General features: G+C 37.9%; 1 non-coding gene across 1 annotated transcript; it reads right to left on the bottom strand.

The window, feature by feature from the left end:
* Positions 1-21955: 21955 nt before the first annotated feature.
* On the bottom strand, positions 21956-22063 carry LOC148570787 (small nucleolar RNA R71). The gene has a single exon (XR_015908668.1). It is a non-coding gene; the product is annotated as a small nucleolar RNA R71 (small nucleolar RNA).
* Positions 22064-22442: the final 379 nt, after the last annotated feature.

Consider the following 22442-nt stretch of genomic DNA (forward strand, 5'->3'; position numbering starts at 1 on the left):
CCAGAAACAGCCTAGGCACGTGTAAAGCTCAAGTCTCAGCCCTAGCACATACCAAGTGGGCCCTGGAAGTGGATTTCTGCATTATCTATCGTAGTTTACTCATTTTCTGTAAACCTAGGTTACTAGTTTAGTATTTAAACAACCTTTAGAGATTTATTTTGCATCTCATGACATTTTTAGATGTAAAATTTGTATCTTAGACGGTATGAGTCTCTAAACTCCATTGTTGGGGGTTAGGAGCTCTGCTGTGTCTCGATGAATTAATGCAACTATTTCTGTTTTCTATTCAAACACGCTTGTTTCTATCTAAGATATTCATTCGCACTTCAATATGATGAATGTGATGATCCATGACACTCATCACCATTCTCAACCTATGAACGCGTGCCTGACAACCACCTCCGTTCTACCTTCGTTCTCTTGAAGCTCGTCATAGCCATCCCTTCCCAGATCCTACTCGAAATACCACAGACAAGGTTTAGACTTTCTGGATCTCAAGAATGGCTGCCAATAATTCTAGCCTATACCACGAAGACTCTGATCGTAGATCAAGAGGCTAAGAGATACACATTTAAGCTTGTTTACATGTAGAACGGAAGTGTTTGTCAGGCCCGCATTCATAAGTGAGAATGATGATGAGCGTCACATAATCATCACATTCATCATGTTCTTGTGTGCGAATGAATATCTTAGAGAAGAAATAGGCTTGAGTTGAATAGAAAAACAATAGTACTTTGCATTAATTCATGAGGAACAACAGAGCTCCACACCTTAATCTATAGTGTGTAGAAACTGTACCGTTGAAAATGCATAAGTGATAATGGTCCAGGCATGGCGGAATGGCCAGCCTCCCAAAGAGGGTTCAATCATCAAAAAATGATCAAAAGATTTCTAACACAATAGTAAAAAGTTCTATTTATACTAAACTAGTTACTAGGGTTACAGAAATAAGTAAATGATGCAGAAATCCACTTCTGGGCCCACTTGGTGTGTACTTAGGCTGAGCATTGAAGCTTTCATGTGTAGAGGTCTTCCTTGGAGTTAAACGCCAGTTTGTAACTTGTTTCTGGCGTTTAACTTTGCTTTGCAAACTGTTTCTGGCGTTTAACGCCAAAATAGGGCAAAGAGCTGGCGTTGAACGCCAGTTTGCATCGTTTAAACTTGGGAAAAGTATGGACTATTATATATTGCTGGAAAGCCATGGATGTCTACTTTCCAACGCAATTGAGAGCGCGTCATTTAAACTTCTGTAGCTCCAGAAAATCCACTTTGAGTGCAGGGAGGTCAGAATCCAACAGCATCTACAGTCCTTCTTCAGCCTCTGAATTTGATTTTTGATCAAGTCCCTCAATTTCAGCCAGAAAATACCTGAAATCACAAAAAAACACACAAACTCATAGTAAAGTCTAGAAATGTGATTTTTATTTAAAAACTTATAAAAATATACTAAAAACTAACTAAATCATACTAAAAACTATATAAAAATAATGCCAAAAAGCGTATAAATTATCCGCTCATCACAACACCATACTTAAATTGTTGCTTGTCCCCAAGCAACTGAAAGTCAAATAGGATAAAAAGAAGAGAATATACTATAAATTCCAAAATATCAATGAAACTTAGCTCCAATCAGATGAGCGGGACTAGTAGCTTTTTGTCTCTTGAATAGTTTTGGCATCTCACTTTATCCATTAAAGTTCAGAATGATTGGCATCTATAGGAACTTAGAATTTAGATAGTGTTATTGATTCTCCTAGTTCAGTATGTTGATTCTTGAACACAGCTACTTTATGAGTCTTGGCCGTGGCCCTAAGCACTCTGTTTTCCAGTATTACCACCGGATACATATATGCCACAGACACATAACTGGGTGAACCTTTTCAGATTGTGACTCAGCTTTGCTAAATTCCCCAATTAGAGGTGTCCAGGGTTCTTAAGCATACTCTTTTTTTGCTTTGGACCTTGACTTTAACCGCTCAGTCTCAAGTTTCACTTGACACCTTCACGCCACAAGCACATGGTTAGGGACAGCTTGGTTTAGCCGCTTAGGCCAGGATTTTATTCCTTTAGGCCCTCCTATCCAGTGATGCTCAATGCCTTGGATCCTTTTTATTACCCTTGCCTTTTGGTTTTAAGGGCTATTGGCTTTTTGCTCTTACCTTTTGGTTTAAAGAGCTTTTGGCTTTTTTCTGCTTGCTTTTTCTTTTTCTTTCACTTTTTTTTTCTCCATTTTTTCTTTTCTCTCTTCTTTTTTTTTCGCAAGCTTTTGTATTCACTGCTTTTTCTTGCTTCAAGAATCAATTTTATGATTTTTTAGATTATCAATAACATTTCTCCTTTTTCATCATTCTTTCAAGACCCAACATATTTAACATTCATAGACAACAATATCAAAAGACATATGCACTGTTCAAGCATTCATTCAGAAAACAAAAAGTATTGTCACCACATCAAAATAATTAAACTAGTTTCAAGGATGAATTCAAAACCCTATACTTCTTGTTCTTTTGTTTTTAAAACATTTTTCATTTAAGAGAGGTGATGGATTCATAGGACATTCATAGCTTTAATATATAGACACTTAAACACTAATGATCATATAGTAAAGACACAAACATAAATAAAACATAAGGCTCAAAAACCGAAAAACAGGAAAATAAGAACAAGGAGATTAAGGAACGGGTCTACCTTAGTGAGGGTGGCGTCTTCCTTTTCTTGAAGAACCAATGGTGCTCTTGAGCTCCTCTATGTCTCTTCCTTGTCTTTGTTGCTCCTCCCTCATAGCTCTTTGATCTTCTCTAATCTCATAGATAATGATGGAGTACTTTTGGTTTTCCATCCTTAGTTGTCCCATGTTGGAACTTAATTCTCCTAGGAAGGTGTTGATTTGCTCCCAATAATTTTGTGGAGGGATGTGCATCCCTTGAGGCATCTCAGGAATTTCATGGTGAAGAATTTCTTCATGCTCTTGTTGAGGTCCATGATCTCTTGTTTGCAGTCAAATGCACTTCTACTAAGCTATGGACCCTTGAGATGAATCTCTCCATCTCCCATGACTCAGAGGTGGAAGCAATTGCCTTCCTTTTCCTCTTTCTTGAGGTTTCTCTGGCCTTAGGTGCCATTGATGGTTATGGAAAAACAAAAAGCAATGCTTTTACCACACCAAACTTAAAAGGTTTGCTCGTCCCTGAGCAAAAGAAGAAAGAAAGTAGTAGAAGAAGAAGAAAATGGAGGAGATGGAGGGAGATAGTGTTGAGGGGTTTATATAGGGGTGGGGTGGGTAGTAGGTTTCGGCCATTAGGGTTGGGATTGGGAGGGAAAATAATTTGAATTTTGGAGGTAGGTGGGGTTTATGGGGAAGAGTGGTTAAGGGTATTTGGGGAAGATGTTTGGAGGTGATTGGTGAAGGGTATTTGGGAAAGAGAGTTATGAAAAGATGTGAAGAGGAGAGAAGAAGAGGTGGGGTAGGTGGAGATCCTGTGGGGTCCACAGATCTAGTGGGGTCAAGGATTTAGCATCCCTGCTCCAATTAAGCATGCAAAACGCCCTTAGAATGCATGTCTGGCGTTAAATGCCAGCTTGCTGCTTGTTTCTAGCGTTTAACGCCAATTCCATGCTCTGTTCTGGCGTTAAACGCCAGTCTGGTGCTTGTTTTTGGCGTTTAATGCCAGACAGATGCTTGTTTCTGGCATTTAAATGCCAGAATGCTCTTCTTCCAGGGTGTGCTGTTTTTCATTCTGTTTTTGATTTTCCAGCAGTTTTTATGACTTCACATGATCATCAACCTAAAGAAAACATAAAATAACAATAGAAAATAAATAGATATAGTTAAATAACATTGGGTTACCTCCCAACAAGCGCTTCTTTAATGTCAATAGCTTGATAGTGAGCTCTCATGGAGCCTCACAGATATTCAGAGCATTGTTGGGACCTCCCAACACCAAACTTAGAGTTTGAATGTGGGGGTTCAACACCAAACTTAGAGTTTGACTGTGGGGGCTTTGGTTGACTCTACAGTGAGAGAAGCTTTTCATGCTTCTTCTCCTTGGTTACAGAAGGAGATCCTTGAGTTTTAAACACAAGGTTATCCTCATTTAGTTGAAGGACCAACTCTCCTCTTTCCACATCAATCATAGCTTTTGCTGTGGCTAGGAAGGGCCTTCCAAGGATGATGGATTCATCCTCATCCTTCCCAGTGTCTAGGATTATGAAATCAGCAGGGATGTAAAGGCCTTCAACCTTTACTAACACGTCCTCTACTAGTCCATAAGCCTGTTTCATGGATTTGTCTGCCATCTCTAATGAGAATTTGGCAGCCTGTACCTCAAAGATTCCTAGTTTCTCCATTACAGAGATTGGCATTAAGTTTATGCCTGACCCCAGGTCACACAGAGCCTTCTCAAAGGTCATGGTGCCTATGTTACAGGAAATTAGGAATTTACCAGGATCCTGTTTCTTTTGAGCAATGGAGGTTCATCCTCCCAAGTCTCATTACCAAATAATTTGGCATTCAGCTTCATGATTGCTCCTAAATATTGAGCAACTTGCTCTTCAGCAATGTCTTCATCTTCTTCAAAAGATGAATAGTCATCAGAGCTCATGAATGGTAAAAGGAGGTTCAATGGAATCTCTATGGTCTCTAGATGAGCCTCAGATTCCTTTGGTTCCTCAAAGGGAAACTCCTTATTGGTCAGTAAACGTCTCAGGAGGTCTTCCTCACTAGGATTCACGTCCTTCTCCTCCTTTCTGGGTTCGGCCACACCAAGTAAGGTTATGGCCTTGCACTCTCTTTTTGGATTCTCTTCTGTATTGCTTGGGAGAGTACTAGGAGGAGTTTCAGTGACTCTTTTACTCAGCTGGCCCACTTGTTAGTTTTGACAGAGAAACTATGAACTATATTAAAATTATTCGCTCATCACAACACCAAACTTAAATTGTTGCTTGTCCCCAAGCAACTGAAAATCAAATAGGATAAAAAGAAGAGAATATACTATAAATTCCAAAATATCAATGAAACTTAGCTCCAATCAGATGAGCGGGACTAGTAGCTTTTTGTCTCTGAACAGTTTTGGCATCTCACTTTATCCCTTGAAGTTCAGATTGATTGGCATCTATAGGAACTCAGAATTCAGATAGTGTTATTGATTCTCCTATTTCAGTATGTATATTCTTGAATACAGCTACTTTATGAGTCTTGGCTGTGACCCTAAGCACTTTGTTTTTTCCAGTATTACCACCGGATACATAAATGCCACAGACACATAATTGGGTGAACCTTTTCAGATTGTGACTCAGCTTTGCTAGAGTCCCCAATTAGAGGTGTCCAGGGTTCTTAAGCACACTCTGTTTTTGCTTTGGACCTCGAATTTAACCGTTCAGTCTCAAGTTTTCACTTGACAGCTTCACGCCACAAGCACATGGTTAGGAATAGCTTGGTTTAGCTGCTTAGGCCAGGATTTTATTCCTTTAGGCCCTCATATCCACTGATACTCAAAGCCTTGGATTCTTTTTACCCTTGCCTTTTGGTTTTAAGGGCTATTGGCTTTTTCTGCTTGCTTTTTCTTTTTCTTTCTCTTTTTTTTCCGCCATTTTTCTTTTCTTTTTTTTTTCGCAAGCTTTTGTATTCACTGCTTTTTCTTGCTTCAAGAATCAATTTTATGATTTTTCAGATGATAATAACATTTCTCCTTTTTCATCATTCTTTCAAGAGCCAACATATTTGACATTCATAAACAACAAATTTAAAAGACATATGCACTGTTCAAGCATTCATTCAGAAAACAAAAAGTATTGTCACTACATCAAAATAATTAAACAAATTTCAAGGATGAATTCGAAACCATGTACTTCTTGTTCTTTTGTAGTTAAAACATTTTTCATTTAAGAAAGGTGATGGATTCATAGGACATTCATAACTTTAAGGCATAGACTCTAATCTTTATTTATTATTTAATAGAAATAATATAAAATAGGCATAAAAGCAAAAATTTAGTAATAAAAGAAAAGAAACTAAAGACATAAAGACAAATGACTCTAATTTTAATACTCATGTACTCTTAAAATAGATAAAAAGTTATCACAGAGTTAGGATTCAACAACCTTTATTTTGGGAGGTAGATGCCTCTTTAGTCTGTGGGGTGCTTGGCCCTTCAAGAGAGAGCTTCTGGCGCTTCAGTTCTTTCAGTTCACACCTTTGCTCTTCTTGTTCCCTAAGCAGTTTGCAGAGTATGCTATTTTGATTTTGCTGTTCTTCCTTCAGTTGATCCATAGCTTCTTGCAACTTGATGATAGATGCTTCTAGGTGCCCCCAATATTCAAATTGAGGAATTTCCGGGAGGAACTCCTGTGCTCTCCTCTTGATGGGGTCGTCCTGCACTTGTCCTTCCATTTAATTTTTGGTAATTGGTTGCTCAACTGAGATATATTCATCTACTCCTATTTTTACTCCAGCATCTTTACATAACAGAGAGATTAAGCTTGGATAGGCCAATTTGGCATCTTTGGAGTTCTTGTTTGCAATTTTGTAAATTTCACAAGAAATCAGCTGATGAACTTCCACTTCTTTTTCCAGCATAATGCAATGAATCATCACTACTCTTCTGATGGTGACTTCAAAGCGGTTGCTAGTTGGCAGTATAGAGTGCCCAATAAAGTCCAGCCAGCCTCTGGCGACTGGTTTGAGATCTCCTCTCTTGAGTTGGTTTGGGACACCGTTTGTGTTGGTTGTCCATTTGGCTCCAGGGAGGCATATGTCCTCTAGATTTTGTCCAAGCTCTGATTTGGTCTCATCATTCTCCTATTAAAGGAGTCTGGGTTATCTTGCAATTGAGGCAGCTTGAAGATCTCCCTTATTTTGTCAGGGTGGGTATGAACAATCTTCCCTCTGACCAGAGTTCTATAGTCATAGAATGCAGTTCCAGCTATTCTCTGCCTGTCTGTCTACCACAGATTAGAGTAGAATTCCTGAACCATGTTTCTTCCCACCTTTGTCTCAGGATTAGCTAGGACTTCCCAGCTCCTGTTTCGAATTTGCTCTTGGATCTCCGGATATTCGTCTTCTTTCAGATCAAATTTAACTTCCGGGATCACTGACCTTAGACCCATTATTTTGTAGTAATGGTCTGAATGTTCTTTGGTTAAGAACTTTCCTTGATTCCAAAGTGGTTTTGGAATATTCTCTTTCTTGCCTCTTGAGTTGGTTTGTTTTCCCTTAGGAGCCATGATCTTGGTGGGTATTGGCTTAGTGATCACGGATAAACACACTAAACTTAGAGGTTTGCTTGTTCTCAAGCAAAAGAAAGGAAAGGAGAGGGATAGAGGGAGAGCCAAGTTCGAATTGTGGAGGAGAGAGGGGAGGCCGAACGAGGATTTAAAGGGAAGGGGGTGGATTTTTGAAATTTTTTTGAAAAAGATATGATAGAAAATGTGATTTGGAAAAGATAAGTAAGATAGGAAAAGATGTAATTTAAAATTGAAAAGATATGAAAGATATTTGAAAAAGATAGATTTGTTCTAAAAATATTGTGAAGATTTAAAAAAGATATTGATGAATTTGAAAAAAAATTTTTGAAAAAGATAGATTTGTTTTGAAAAAGATTTGAGAAAAGGTTGAAGAAGGATTGAGAAAGATTTAATTTTAGGATTAAGATATTTTAAAAATTTTTGGAAAAAAAGTTTGAAAAATGAAAGTATGGGAACATGTTTATGCAAGAAAAATGGATGGAAATCTGAAAATTTGAAAAAAATCAAGTTAGGAACAAAAACTTCCCCCCCTCCACAATCCTGGCCTTAAACGCCTAACTGCTGCATGTTTTGGGCATTTAATGCCCATCTGTAGCTTCTTTTGGGCGTTTAACGCCCAGCTATTGCTTCTGGCTGGCGTTAAACGCCAGAATCCTTTGTCACTGGGCATTTTTCTGAACGCCCAGGATGCTGTAAGTGTGGCGTTAAACGCCCAGAATGGCACCCATTCTGGCGTTTAACGCCCAAATATACCTCTTACTGGCGTTTTTTTTTTGCTAGTGAGCTCCTTCTCCCTGTTTTGCATTCTGAATCCTTCTATACCCCTGTGAACTTATGCAATTGATTCTTTACCTTGAAGATCATCTATATTAAACTTGTATAATTAAAAATAAATAAAAATAAAAATAATAATAAAAAAAGTTTAGCTAATGGCTGGGTTGCCTCCCAGCAAGCGCTTCTTTATTGTCTTTAGCTGGACCTTGCTGAGCTTTCAATCTAGCCTCAGCCTTGAGCACTCTTGCTCAATATTGCCTTCAAGATAATGCTTGATTCTCTGTCCATTAACAATGAACTTCTTATTAGAATCAATGTCTTGAAGCTCCACATAGCCATATGGTGACACACTTGTAATCACATATGGTCCCCTCCACCGGGATTTCAGTTTCCCGGGGAATAGCCTGAGCCTAGAGTTAAACAGCAAAACCTTCTGTCCTGGTTCAAAGACTCTAGATGACAGCTTTCTGTCATGCCACCTTTTTGCTTTTTCTTTGTAAAGCTTGGCATTTTCGAAAGCAGTGAGTCTGAATTCCTCTAGCTCATTCAGCTGGAGCAATCTTTTTTCTCCAGCTAATTTGGCATCAAAGTTTAGGAATCTGGTTGCCCAGTAGGCCTTATGCTCCAGTTCCACGGGCAAATGACATGCCTTACCATACACAAGCTGGTATGGAGAGGTCCCTATAAGAGTCTTGAATGCTGTTCTGTAAGCCCACAGAGCATCATCCAAGCTTCTCGCCCAATCCTTTCTACGGTTACTCACAGTCCGTTCCAGGATTCTTTTTAGTTCTCTATTAGAGACTTCAGCTTGCCCATTTGTCTATAGATGATATGGAGTTGCCACCTTGTGGTTAATGCCATACCGGACCATAGCTGAGTAAAGCTGTTTGTTGCAGAAGTGAGTGCCCCCATCACTGATTAGTACTCTAGGGACACCAAACCTACTGAAGATATGTTTCTAGAGGAACTTCAGCACTGTCTTAGTATCATTAGTGGGTGTGGCAACGGCCTCTACCCATTTGGATACATAGTCGACTGCCACCAGAATATAAGTGTTTGAGTATGATGGTGGGAAAGGCCCCATGAAGTCAATACCCCATACGTCAAATAACTCAATCTCCAAGATTCCTTGTTGAGGCATGGCATAACCATGAGGCAGATTACCAGCTCTCTGGCAACTGTCACAGTTACGTACAAACTCTCGGGAATCTTTATAGAGGGTAGGCCAGTAGAAGCCACATTGGAGGACCTTAGTGGCTATTCGCTCACCTCCGAAATGGCCTCCATATTGTGACCCATGGCAATGCCATAAAATCTTCTATGCTTCTTCTCTAGGCACACACCTACGGATTATTCTGTCTGCACATCTCTTAAAGAGACAGGGCTCATCCCACAAGTAGTACTTTGCATCAGTAATTAATTTTTTCTTTTGTTGCCTGCTGTACTCCTTGGGTATGAATCTTGCAGCTTTATAGTTTGCAATGTCTGCGAACCATGGTGTTTCCTGAATGGCAAATAATTGTTCATCCGGAAAGGTTTCAGAGATCTCAATAGAGGGAAAGGACGCCCCTTCTACTGGTTCTATCCTGGACAGATGATCAGCCACTTGGTTTTCTGTCCCTTTTCTATCTCTTATTTCTATATCAAACTCTTGCAGAAGAAACACCCATCTTATGAGCCTGGGTTTTGAATCCTGCTTTGTAAGTAGATATTTAAGAGCAGCATGGTCAGTGTACACAATCACTTTTAATCCTACTAAGTATGATCTAAACTTGTCAATGGCATAAACCACTACAAGCAATTCTTTTTCTGTGGTTGTGTAATTTTTCTGGGCATCATTTAAAACACGGCTAGCATAATAAATGACATGTAGAAGCTTGTCATGCCTCTGCCCCAATACTGCACCAATGGCAAGGTCACCGGCATCACACATTAGTTCGAATGGTAATGTCTAGTCTGGTGCAAAAATAACTGGTGTTGTGACCAGCTTAGCTTTCAAAGTTTCAAACGCCTACAGACACTCTGTGTCAAACACAAATGGCATGTCAGCAGCTAGCAGGTTGCTCAGAGGTCTTGCAATTTTTGAAAAATCCTTTATAAACCTCCTGTAGAATCCTGCATGCCCCAGAAAGCTTCTGATTGCCTTAACATTGGTGGGTGGTGGTAATTTTTCAATTACTTCAACTTTAGCTTGATCCACCTCTATTCCCTTGTTTGAAATTTTATGCCCAAGGACAATCCCTTCAGTCACCATAAAGTGACATTTTTCCCAGTTTAAAACTAGGTTAGTCTCTTGGCATCTTTTCAGAACAAGTGCTAAATGGTTAAGGCAGGAGCTGAATGAGTCTCCAAATACTGAAAAGTCATCCATGAAGACTTCTAAGAATTTTTCTACCATATTAGAGAAGATAGAGAGCATGCATCTCTGAAAGGTTGCAGGAGCATTACACAGCCCAAATGGCATCCTTCTGTAGGCAAATACTCCAGACGGACATGTGAATGCTGTTTTCTCTTGATCCTGGGGATCTATTGCAATTTGGTTGTAGCCTGAATAGCCCTCCAAAAAGCAGTAATAATCATGACCTGCTAACCTTTCTAGCATCTGGTCTATGAATGGTAAAGGAAAATGATCCTTTCTGGTGGCTGTATTGAGCCTTCTGTAGTCAATACACATGCGCCACCCTGTAACTGTTCTTGTAGGAACCAGTTCATTTTTTTCATTATGAACCACTGTCATGCCTCCCTTTTTGGGGACAACTTGGACAGGGCTCACCCAGGGGCTATCAGAAATAGGATAAATAATCCCAGCCTCCAGTAACTTGGTGACCTCTTTCTGCACCACCTCCTTCATGGCTAGTTTTAGCCGCCTCTATGGTTGAACCACTGGCTTAGCATCATCCTCCAATAGGATCTTGTGCATGCATCTAGCTGGGCATATGCCCTTAAGGTCACTTATGGACCATCCAAGAGCTGTCTTGTGTGTCCTTAGCACTTGAAGTAGTGCTTCCTCTTCCTGTGGATTTAAAGCAGAGCTTATGATCACCGGAACAGTGTCACATTCTCCCAGAAATGTATATTTCAGGAATGGTGGTAGTGGTTTGAGCTCGGGTTTAGGAGGTTTTTCCTCTTCCTGAGGAATTTCCAGAGGCTCTATTATTTCCTCTGAATCCTCTAAATCAGGCTGAGCATCTTTGAAGATGTCTTCTAGCTCTGATTCGAGACTCTCAGCTATGTTGATCTCCTCTACCAAAGAGTCAATAAGCTTTTCTGGGAAGCTTTTCAGAATGACTGCACTGCGTTCTTCAGTGAGGAGAACTCTTTCAGTTTCTCTCTAATCCTTCTTATGACTCAAGATCTCTTTCATGAACTTGGCATAAGAGGGTATTTGCTCAAGTGCCTCTACAAACGGAATCTTGATTTCAAGAGTCCTAAGATAGTCTGCAAAGTGGGCAAATTGCTTATCCTGCTCCTCTTTGCGGAGTTTTTGAGGATAAGGCATCTTGGCTTTGTATTCCTCAACCTTAGTTGCTGTAGGTTTATTTCCTACAGAGGTGGTTGGAGAAGCCTTTTTGGAGGGGTTGCTATCTGCACTTGTGTGTGTCTGATCCCTCACTGGCATTTGAATGCCAGGGTTAGAAGCTGGATTGGCGTTGGACGCCAACTCCTTACCTGTTTCTGGCGTTTGAATGCCAGAACTGAGCTTCCATTGGGCGTTTAACGCCAACTCCTTGCCTGTTTCTGGCGTTTGAACGCCAGAACTGCGCGTGGGTTGGGCATTTAACGCCAACTTTGTATCCTTTTCTGGCGTTTGAACGCCAGAGTTATTCCTCTCTGGGCTCTTACTGTCCTCAGAGGGATTTTGGGTAATATTTTGCTCATCCTCTATCAGTTGTTCTTTTCTTAGCTTTCTGCTGCTCTGAAGTGAGGTATTTAATGTTTTTCCACTTCTTAATTGAACTGCTTGGCACTCCTCTGTTATCTGTTTTGATAACTGCTGTTTTGTCTGATTCAATTGTGATTCCATATCCTTGTTAGCAATTTTGGTCTCTTGTAGCATCTCCTTCAATTCTGCTAACTGCCTTGTTATAGAAGATAGCTGCTAATTGAGTTCAGCAACTTGTTCCTGAGGGCCAAAGTCAGTCAATACTGCCTTAGCTTCTTCTTTCATGGAGGACTTATTATTTATGTACAGATGCTGATTTCTAGCAACTATATCGATGAACTCTTGAGCCTCTTCAATAGTTTTCCTCATATATATAGATCCACCAGCTGAGTGGTCTAGAGATATCTGAGCTCTTTCTATAAGCCCATAGTAGAAGATGTCTAATTGTACCCACTCTAAAAATATTTCAGAGGGGCATTTCCTTAGCATCCCTCTGTACCTCTTCCAGGCATTATAAAGGGATTCATCATCCTTTTGTTTAAAGCCTTGGATGTCTAGCCTTAGCTGTGTCATCTTTTTTGGAGGGAAATATTGATTCAGGAATTTGTCTGATAACTGTTTCCATGTTCTTATGCTTGCTGTGGGTTGGTTATTTAACCACCTTTTAGCTTGATCCTTTACAGCAAACGAAAATAGTAACATCCTGTATACATCCTGATCTACCTCCTTGTCACGTATTGTGTCAGCAATTTGCAAGAATTGTGCCAGAAACTCAGTAGGTTCTTCCTGTGGAAGATCGGAATACTGACAGTTTTGCTGCACCATGACAATGAGCTGAGGGTTTAGCTCAAAACTGCCTACTTTGATGGGGGGGTATACAGATACTACTCCCATATGTAGCAGTAGTGGGATTAGCATATGACCCCAGAGTCCTTCTGGACTGTTCATTTCCACTTAGATCCATGATGGATAAAATGGAATTGATATGAATTGCAAAGAAAATATATTTTTGTTTTTATTTTATTTAAGTAGGACAAACCAAATTATTAAGATAAATAAAAATAATAAGATAAAATAAAATAAAATATTTAGAAATTAAAATGTAAATTTCGAAAACTAAGAGAAAAATAAATTTGAAAATGAAAATAATTGCTTAATTAAGAAGATTTGAAAAACTTTGGATATGATTTTTGAAAAAGATTTTGAATTTTGAAAAGATTTGATTTTTAAAATAAAAATCTGAATTTTTTAAGTAATTTTCGAAAATTCAATTAAAAATAAAGAGAAAAGATATTTTTTGAATTTAATGGAGGAAAGAGAAAAACAATAAAATGACACAAGACTTAAAATTTTTAGATCTAATGCTCCTTGTTTTTCAAAAGTTTTGGAGGGAAAACACGAAGGAATACCAAACTTAAAGATTTTAAGATCAAACTACAAAGAAGCCTCAAGAACACCTTGAAGACTCACAAGAACATAAAAAGAACACCAAACTTAAAACCTTTAGAAAACTAGAAAAAAGTTCTCGAAAATAAATAAAAAAATAACAAGGGAACACCAAACTTAAAAGTTTGACATGAGATTTAATCAAAGAAAAATTGTTTTTGAAAAAGTTTTAAAAGGAGGATTCCCAATTACAAGCACAACGCTCTAGCCAATTGAGCTATAAATTTAAAGTGTTTTTTAAAAAAAGTATTTAATGTATAAAATCTTTTTTTGAATACTGATAATTTGAAAATGCATAAGAAAAACAAAAAAATACACAGAACAGGAAAAACTGAAGATCAAACAAGAAAAAAAGCAAGAACAACTTGAAGATCAAGAAAGAACTATGAACACAAATTCGAAAATTTAAAAGAAAGTAAAAGCATGCAATTGACACCAAACTTAAAATATGAAACTAAACTCAAACAGAAAAAACTCAATTATTAGTTTAGAAAATTTTCGAAAAATTTAAAAAGAGAAAATAAGGATTTAAAAAAATTTCAACAAAAAACAGTAATAGAAGACGCAATTTTAGTGACTCTAAACTAAAAAGATAAATTTTTCCTAATATAAGCAACAAAATAAACCGTCAGTTGTCCAAACTCGAACAATCCCTGGCAACGGCGCCAAAAACTTGGTGAACGAATTGTAAATCACACTTTTCACAACTCGTACCACTAACCAGCAAGTGCACTGCGTCGTCCAAGTAATACCTTACGTGAGTAAGGGTCGATCCCACGGAGATTGTCGGCTTGAAGTAAGCTATGGTTATTTTGTAATTCTTAGTCAGGAAATCAATGATAAGAGTGATTATATTTATGAAGAGTAAAAAGCATAAATTAAATAGTACTTGTTATGCAGTAATGGAGAACAGATTGAGGTTTTGGAGATGCTCTGTCTTCTGAATCTCTGCTTTCCTACTGTTTTCTTCTTCACACACGTAGCTCTCCTTCCATGGCAAGCTGTATGTTGGTGGATCACCGTTGTCAATGGCTACCATCCGTCCTCTCAGTGAAAATGGTCCAAATGCGCTGTCACCGCACGGCTAATCATCTGTCGATTCTCACTCATGTTGGAATAGGATCCATTGATCCTTTTGCGTCTGTCACTACGCCCAGCACTTGTGAGTTTGAAGCTCGTCATAGTCATCCCATCCCAGATCCTACTCGGAATACCACAGACAAGGTTTAGACTTTCCGGATCTCAGGAATCGCCGCCAATAATCCTAGCCTATACCACGAAGACTCTGATCATGAACCAAGAGGCTAAGAGATACACACTCAATCTAAGGTAGAACGGAAGTGGTTGTCAGGCACGCGTTCATAGGTTGAGAATGGTGATGAGTGTCACGGATCATCACATTCATCACGGTTAAGTACAAGCGAGTATCTTAGAATAGAAACAAGCGTGATTGAATAGAAAGCAGAAGTAATTGCATTAATTCATCGAGACACAGCAGAGCTCCTCACCCCCAACCATGGTTTTTAGAGACTCATGCCATTAGAAATACAATATGAAATGTGTAAAATGTCATGAGGTCCATAATAAATCTCTAAAAGTTGTTTAAATACTAAACTAGTAACCTAGGTTTACAGAAAATGAGTAAACTACGATAGATAGTGCAGAAATCCACTTCCGGGGCCCACTTGGTATGTGCTGGGGCTGAGACTTGAGCTTTACACGTGCCTAGGCTGTTTCTGGTGTTAAACGCCAGGTTGTAGCCTGTTTTGGGCATTTAACTCCAACTTGTAACCTGTTTCTGGCGTTTAACGCCAGAATGCAACATGGAACTGGAGTTGAACGCCAGTTTACGTCATTTATCTTTGAGCAAAGTATGAACTATTACATATTGCTAGAAAGCCCTGGATGTCTACTTTCCAACGCAATTGAGAGTGTGCCATTTGGATTTTTGTAGCTCCAGAAAATCCATTTCAAGTGCAGGGAGGTCAGAATCTAACAGTATCTGCAGTTCTTTTTCAGCCTCTAAATCAGATTTTTGCTCAGGTCCCTAAATTTCAGCCAGAAATTACCTGAAATCACAGAAAAACACACAAACTCATAGTAAAGTCCAGAAATGTGATTTTTATTTAAAAACTAATAAAAATATACTAAAAACTAATTAAATCATACTAAAAACTATGTAAAAACAATGCCAAAAAGCATATAAATTATCCGCTCATCACACCAGAATGTTATTTGTCATAACCATTAATCGCACCTAAGGCCAGAGAAACCTCAAGAAAGAGGAAAGGGAATGCAATTGCTTCCACCTCTGAGTCATGGGAGATGGAGAGATTCATCTCTAAGGTCCATCAAGACCACTTCTATGAAGTTGTGGCCAAGAAAAAGGTGATCCCTGAGGTCCCTTTTAAGCTCAAAAAGAGCGAATATCCGGAGATCCGACAAGAGATTAGAAGAAAAGGATGGGAAGTTCTCTCTAATCCTATTCAACAAGTCCGGATCTTAATGGTTCAATAGTTCTATGCAAACGCATGGATCACTAGGAACCATGATCAAAGTGTGAACCCGAATCCAAAGAATTGGCTTACCATGGTTCGGGGGAAATACTTAGATTTCAGTCCGGAAAATGTAAGGTTGGCGTTCAACTTGCCAATGATGCAAGAAAATGCACGCCCCTACACTAAAAGGGTCAACTTTGATCAAAGGTTGGACCAAGTCCTCATGGACATATGTGTGGAATGAGCTCAATGGAAACTTGACTCAAGAGGCAAGCCGGTTCAATTGAGAAGACTGGACCTTAAGCCTGTAGCTAGAGGATGGTTGGAGTTCATTCAACGCTCAATTATTCCTACTAGCAACCGGTCTGAAGTTACTATAGACTAGGTTATCATGATCCATAGTATCATGATTGGGGAGGAAGTGGAAGTTCATGAGATTATACCTCAAGAACTCTATAAAGTGGCTGACAAGTCTTCCACTTTGGCAAGGTTAGCCTTTCCTCACCTCATTTGCCACCTCTGCAATTCGGCTGGAATTGACATAGAGGGAGACATCCTCATTGATAAGGATAAGCCCATCACTAAGAAAAGGATGGAGCAAACAAGAGATCATGGACCCCAACAAGAGCATGAGAAAATTCCTCACCATGAAATCCCTGAGATGCCTCAAGGGATGCACTTCCTTCCACAAAACTATTGGGAGCAAATCAACACTTCCCTAGGAGAATTAAGCTCCAACATGGGACAACTAAGGATGGAGCACCAAGAGCACTCCATCATCCTCCATGAGATTAGAGAAGATCAAAGAGCTATGAGGGAGGAGCAACAAAGACAAGGAAGAGACATAGAGGAGCTCAAGAGCACCATTGGTTCTTCAAGAAGAGGAAGACGCCACCCTCACTAAGGTGGACCCGTTCCTTAATCTCCTTGTTCTTATTTTCCTGTTTTTCGTTTACTATGCTTTATGTCTTATTTATGTTTGTGTCTTTACTATATGATCATTAGTGTCTAAGTGTCTATGTCTTAAAGCTATGAATGCCCTATGAATCAATCACCTCTCTTAAATGAAAACTGTTCTAAAAACAAAAGAACAAGAAGTACATGGTTTCGAATTCATCCTTGAAACTAGTTTAATTATTTTGATGTGGTAACAATACTTTTATTTTCTGAATGAATGCTTGAACAGTGTATATGTCTTTTGATATTGTTGTCTATGAATGTTAAATATGTTGACTCTTGAAAGAATGATGAAAAAGGAGAAATATTATTGATAATCTGAAAAATCATAAAATTGATTCTTGAAGCAAGAAAAAGTAGTGAATACAAAAGCTTGCAAAAAAAAAAAGAGAGAAAAGAAAAATGGCGAAAAAAAAGAGAAAGAAAAAGAAAAAGCAAGCAGAAAAAGCCAAAAGCTCTTTAAACCAAAAGGCAAGAGCAAAAAGCCAATAGCCCTTAAAACCAAAAGGCAAGGGTAATAAAAAAGATCCAAGGCTTTGAGCATTAATGGATAGAAGGGCCTAAAGGAATAAAATCCTGGCCTAAGCGGCTAAACCGAGCTGTCCCTAACCATGTGCTTGTGGCGTGAAGGTGTCAAGTGAAAACTTAAGACTGAGCGGTTAAAGTTGAGGTCCAAAGCAAAAACAGAGTGTGCTTAAGAACCCTGGACACCTCTAATTGGGGACTCTAGCAAAGCAGAGTCACAATCTGAAAAGGTTCACCCAGTTATGTGTCTGTGGCATTTATATATCCGGTGGTAATATTGGAAAACAAAGTGCTTAGGGCCACGGCCAAGGCTCATAAAGTAGCTGTGTTCAAGAATCAACATACTGAACTAGCAGAATCAATAATACTATCTGAATTTTGAGTTCCTATAGATGCCAATCATTCTGAACTTCAAGGGATAAAGTGAGATGCCAAAACTGTTCAGAGGCAAAAAGCTACTAGTCCCGCTCATCTGATTGGAGCTAAGTTTCATTGATAGTTTGGAATTTATAGTATATTCTCTTCTTTTTATCCTATTTGATTTTCAGTTGCTTGGGGACAAGCAACAATTTAAGTTTGGTGTTGTGATGAGCGGATAATTTATACGCTTTTTGGCATTGTTTTTATATAGTTTTTATGATTTTGTTAGTTTTTAGTATATTTTTATTAGTTTTTAAATAAAATTCACAGTTCTAGACTTTACTATGAGTTTGTGTGTTTTTCTATGATTTCAGGTAATTTCTGGCTGAAATTGAGGGACTTGAGCAAAAATCAGATTCAGAGGCTAAAGAAGGACTGCAGATGCTGTTGGATTCTGACCTCCCTGCACTCAAAGTGGATTTTCTGGAGCTACATGAGTTCAAATGGCACGCTCTTAATTGCGTTGGAAAGTAGACATCCAGGGCTTTCCAGAAATATATAATAGTTCATACTTTTCCCGAGTTTAGATGACGCAAACTGGCGTTCAACGCCAGCTTTCTGTCCTATTCTAGTGTTAAACGCCTGAAACAAGTTGCAAAGCAGAGTTAAACGCCAGAAACAAGTTACAAACTGGCGTTCAACTCCAAGGAAGACCTCTACACATGAAAGCTTCAATGCTCAGCCCAAGCACACACCAAGTGGACCCGGAAGTGGATTTCTGCATCATTTACTCATTTCTGTAAACCCTAGTTACTAGTTTAGTATAAAAACTACTTTTAGTGATTTATTTCATATGTCTGGAACATATTATGTAACTTTTACGTTCTGAGACTTCCATGGGAGGCTGGCCACTCGTCCATGTCTACCCTATTTTCACTTATGTATTTTCAACGGTAGAGTTTCTACACACCACAGATTAAGGTGTGGAGCTTTGATGTTCCTCATGAATTAATGCAAAGTACTATTGTTTTTCTATTCATTTCAAGCCTATTTCTTCTCTAAGATATTCATTCGCACATAAGAACATGATGAATGTAATGATTATGTGACGCTCATCACCATTCTCACTTATGAACGCGTGCCTGACAAACACTTCCGTTCTACATGCAAACAAGCTTGAATGCATATCTCTTAGCCTCCTGATCTACGGTCAGAGTCTTCGTGGTATAGGCTAGAATTATTGGCGACTATTCTTGAGATCCGGAAAGTCTAAACCTTGTCTGTGGTATTCCGAGTAGGATCTGGAAAGCGATGGCTGTGACGAGCTTCAAACTCGCGAGTGCTGGGCGTAGTGACAGACGCAAAAGGATTACTGAATCCTATTCCAGTATGATCGAGAACCGACAGATGATTAGCCGTGCGGTGACAGTGCATTTGGACCATTTTCACTGAGAGGACAAGATGTAGCCAATGACAACGGTGATGCCCAATATACAGCTTGCCATGGAAAGAAGTATGAAGGATTGGATGAACACAGTAGGAAAGCAGAGGTTCAGAAGGAACAAAAGCATCTCGATATGCTTATATGAAATTCTCACCAATGAATTACATAAGTATTTCTATCCCAATTTATATTTTAATTATATTTTAATTATTAAAACTCTATAACCATTTGAATCTGCCTGACTGAGATTTACAAAGTGACCATAGCTTGCTTCAAGCCGACAATCTTCGTGGGATCGACCCTTACTCACGTAAGGTTTATTACTTGGACGACCCAGTGCACTTGCTGGTTAGTTGTGCGAAGTTGTGACAAAGAATTAAGATTATGAACGTGCGTATTAAGTTTTTAACGCCGTTACCAAGGAATGAACGATCACGATTTTGTGCACCAAATTTTTGGCGCCATTGCCGGGGAATGAACGATCACGATTTTGCATACCAAGTTTTTGGCGCCGTTGCCGGGGATTGTTTGAGTTTGGACAACTGACGGTTCATCTTGTTGCTCAGATTAGGTAATTTTATTTTAATTTTCGAAAAATACAAAAAAAAAAATCTTCTTTTTCACTTTTCCCAAAATAATTTTCGAAAAATCCCAAAAAATTTATTAAATCATAAAAAACCAAAAATTTGATGTTTCTTGCTTGAGTCTAGTGTCAATTTTTAAGTTTGGTGTCTATTGCATCTTTTTAATTTTTCACTAAAATTTTCAAAAATTCATCATATGTTCTTCATGATCTTCAAGTTGTCCTTGATGATCTTCTTTGTTTGATCTTTGCATTTTCTTGTTGTGCATCTTTTCTTGTTTCTCATATGCATTTTAGAATTATTAGTGTCTATAGAATAAAAAGAACTAAGATTATGAACGTAAGGTTTATTACTTGGACGACCCAGTGCACTTGCGGGTTAGTTGTGCGAAGTTGTGAAGAAGAACTAAGATTATGAACGTGCATACCAAGTTTTTGTATGATATTTTCAAAAGCTTGTGAACCTTTTGGCCACCATTTTCTTGTTGTGCATCTTTTCTTGTTTCTCATAAGCATTTTCAATTTGTTAGTGTCTAAATTTGAAAATTTCTAAGTTTGGTGTCCTGCATGTTTTTCTTTTCTTAAAAATTTTCAAAAATAAGTCTTGATGTTCATCTTGATCTTCAAAGTGTTCTTGGTGTTCATCTTGACATTCAAAGTGTTCTTGCATGCATTGTGTGTTTTGATTTATAGTTTTCATGTTTTGAGTCTTTTTGTTGTTTTTCTCTCTCTTCATTAAAAATTCAAAAATCAAAAAAATATCTTTCCCTTATTTCACTCATAATTTTCGAAAGTTTGATTTGATTTAGTCAAAAGTTTTAAAAATTTAGTTGTTTCTTATGAGTCAAATCAAATTTTCAATTTAAAAATTCTATCTTTTTCAAATAATTTTTTTTTCAAAAATCAAATCTTTTTCTTTTTTTTCTTTCATATTTTCAAAAATTTCAAATTGATTTTCAAAATCTTTTTCTTTTTTCTATTTCATATTTTCGAAATTAATGCTAACAATTAATGTGATTGATTAAAAAAATTTTAATTTATTACTTGCCTAGTAAGAAAGGTTCAATCTTTAAACTCTAGAATCATATCTTTTTAGTTTCTTGTTAGTCAAGTAATCAACTTTAATTTCAAAAGTCAAATCTTTTTAAAATTTCTTTTTCAAATCTTTTTCAAAATAAATTTCAATCACATCTTTTTCAAAATCAATTTCAAAATCTTTTCTAACCTCTTATCTTTTCAAAATTGATTCTCAAATCTTTTTCAATTAACTACTTAACTTTTTGTTTGATTTTAAAAGTTTACTATTTCAATCATATCTTTTTCAAAACCACCTAACTACTTTTCTCTCTCCAATTTTCGAAAATCACTAACCTCTTTTTCAAAATTCTTTTTTAATTAACTAATTATTTTAAATTTGAATTTAATTTAATTTCATTTTTTTCTTAAAATTTTCGAATTTTAACTTTAATTTTAAATTAAAAACAAAAATATTTTTATTTTATTTTATTTAATTTTCGAATTCTTCCCTCTCTCATCTCCTTCTAATTATTTATTTATCTACTCACACCCCTCTTTCACTCAAAAATTCGAACCCACTCTTCTCTTCTGTGTTCAAATTCTCATCTTTCTTCTCTTCTTATACTTACATAAGGAATCTCTATACTGTGACATAAAGGATTCCATGTTTTCTTTTGTGTTCTCTTCTTTTTCATTTGAGCAGGAACAAGGATAAGAACATTCTTGTTGAAGCTAATCCTGAACCTGAAAGGACTATGAAGAGGAAGCTAAGGGAAGCTAAAGCACAACTCTCTGGAGAAAATCTGACAGAAATTTTCAAAAAAGAAGGAGACATGGCCGAAAATAATAACAATGCAAGGAAGATGCTTGGTGACTTTACTACACCAAATTCCAACTTACATGGAAGAAGAATCTCAATCCCCGCCATTGGAGCAAACAATTTTGAGCTAAAGCCTCAATTAGTTTCTCTGATGCAATAGAATTGCAGGTTTTATGGACTTCCATCAGAAGATCATTTTCAGTTCTTAACTGAATTCTTGCAAATCTGTGATACTGTTAAGACCAATGGGGTTGATCTCGAGGTCTACAGGCTTATGCTTTTCGCATTTTCTGTAAGAGACAGAGCAAGAATATGGTTGGACTCTCAACCTAAAGATAGCCTGAACTCTTGGGATAAGCTGGTCATGGCTTTCTTAGCCAACTTCTTTCCTCCTCAAAAGCTTAGCAAACTTAGAGTGGATGTTCAAACCTTCAAACAGAAAGAAGGTGAATACCTCTATAAAGCTTGGGAGAGATACAAGCAACTGACCAAAAAGTGTCCTTCTGACATGCTTTCAGAATGGACCATCCTGGATATATTCTATGATGGTCTGTCTGAATTATCTAAGATGTCATTGGACCATTCTGCAGGTGGTTCCATTCACCTAAAGAAAACGCCTGTAGAAGCTCAGGAACTCATTGACATGGTTACAAATAACTAGTTCGTGTACACTTCTGAAAGGAATCCTGTGAGTAATGGGACGCCTCAAAGGAAGCGAGTTCTTGAAATTGATGCTCTGAATGTGGTGCGGTATTTGTAACCCACTAACTTACCGGCAAGTGCTCCGGGTCGTACCAAGTAATACCTTATGTGAGTAAGGGTCGATCCCACGAGGATTGATGGATTAAGCAACAATAGCGTTTGATAGGATTAGTTAGACAAATAGAAAATAG

The sequence above is a fragment of the Arachis ipaensis genome, chromosome B3 (genome assembly GCF_059453495.1).
Source record: "Arachis ipaensis isolate K30076 ecotype BB chromosome B3, ASM5945349v1, whole genome shotgun sequence".
Classification (NCBI taxonomy): domain Eukaryota; kingdom Viridiplantae; phylum Streptophyta; class Magnoliopsida; order Fabales; family Fabaceae; genus Arachis; species Arachis ipaensis.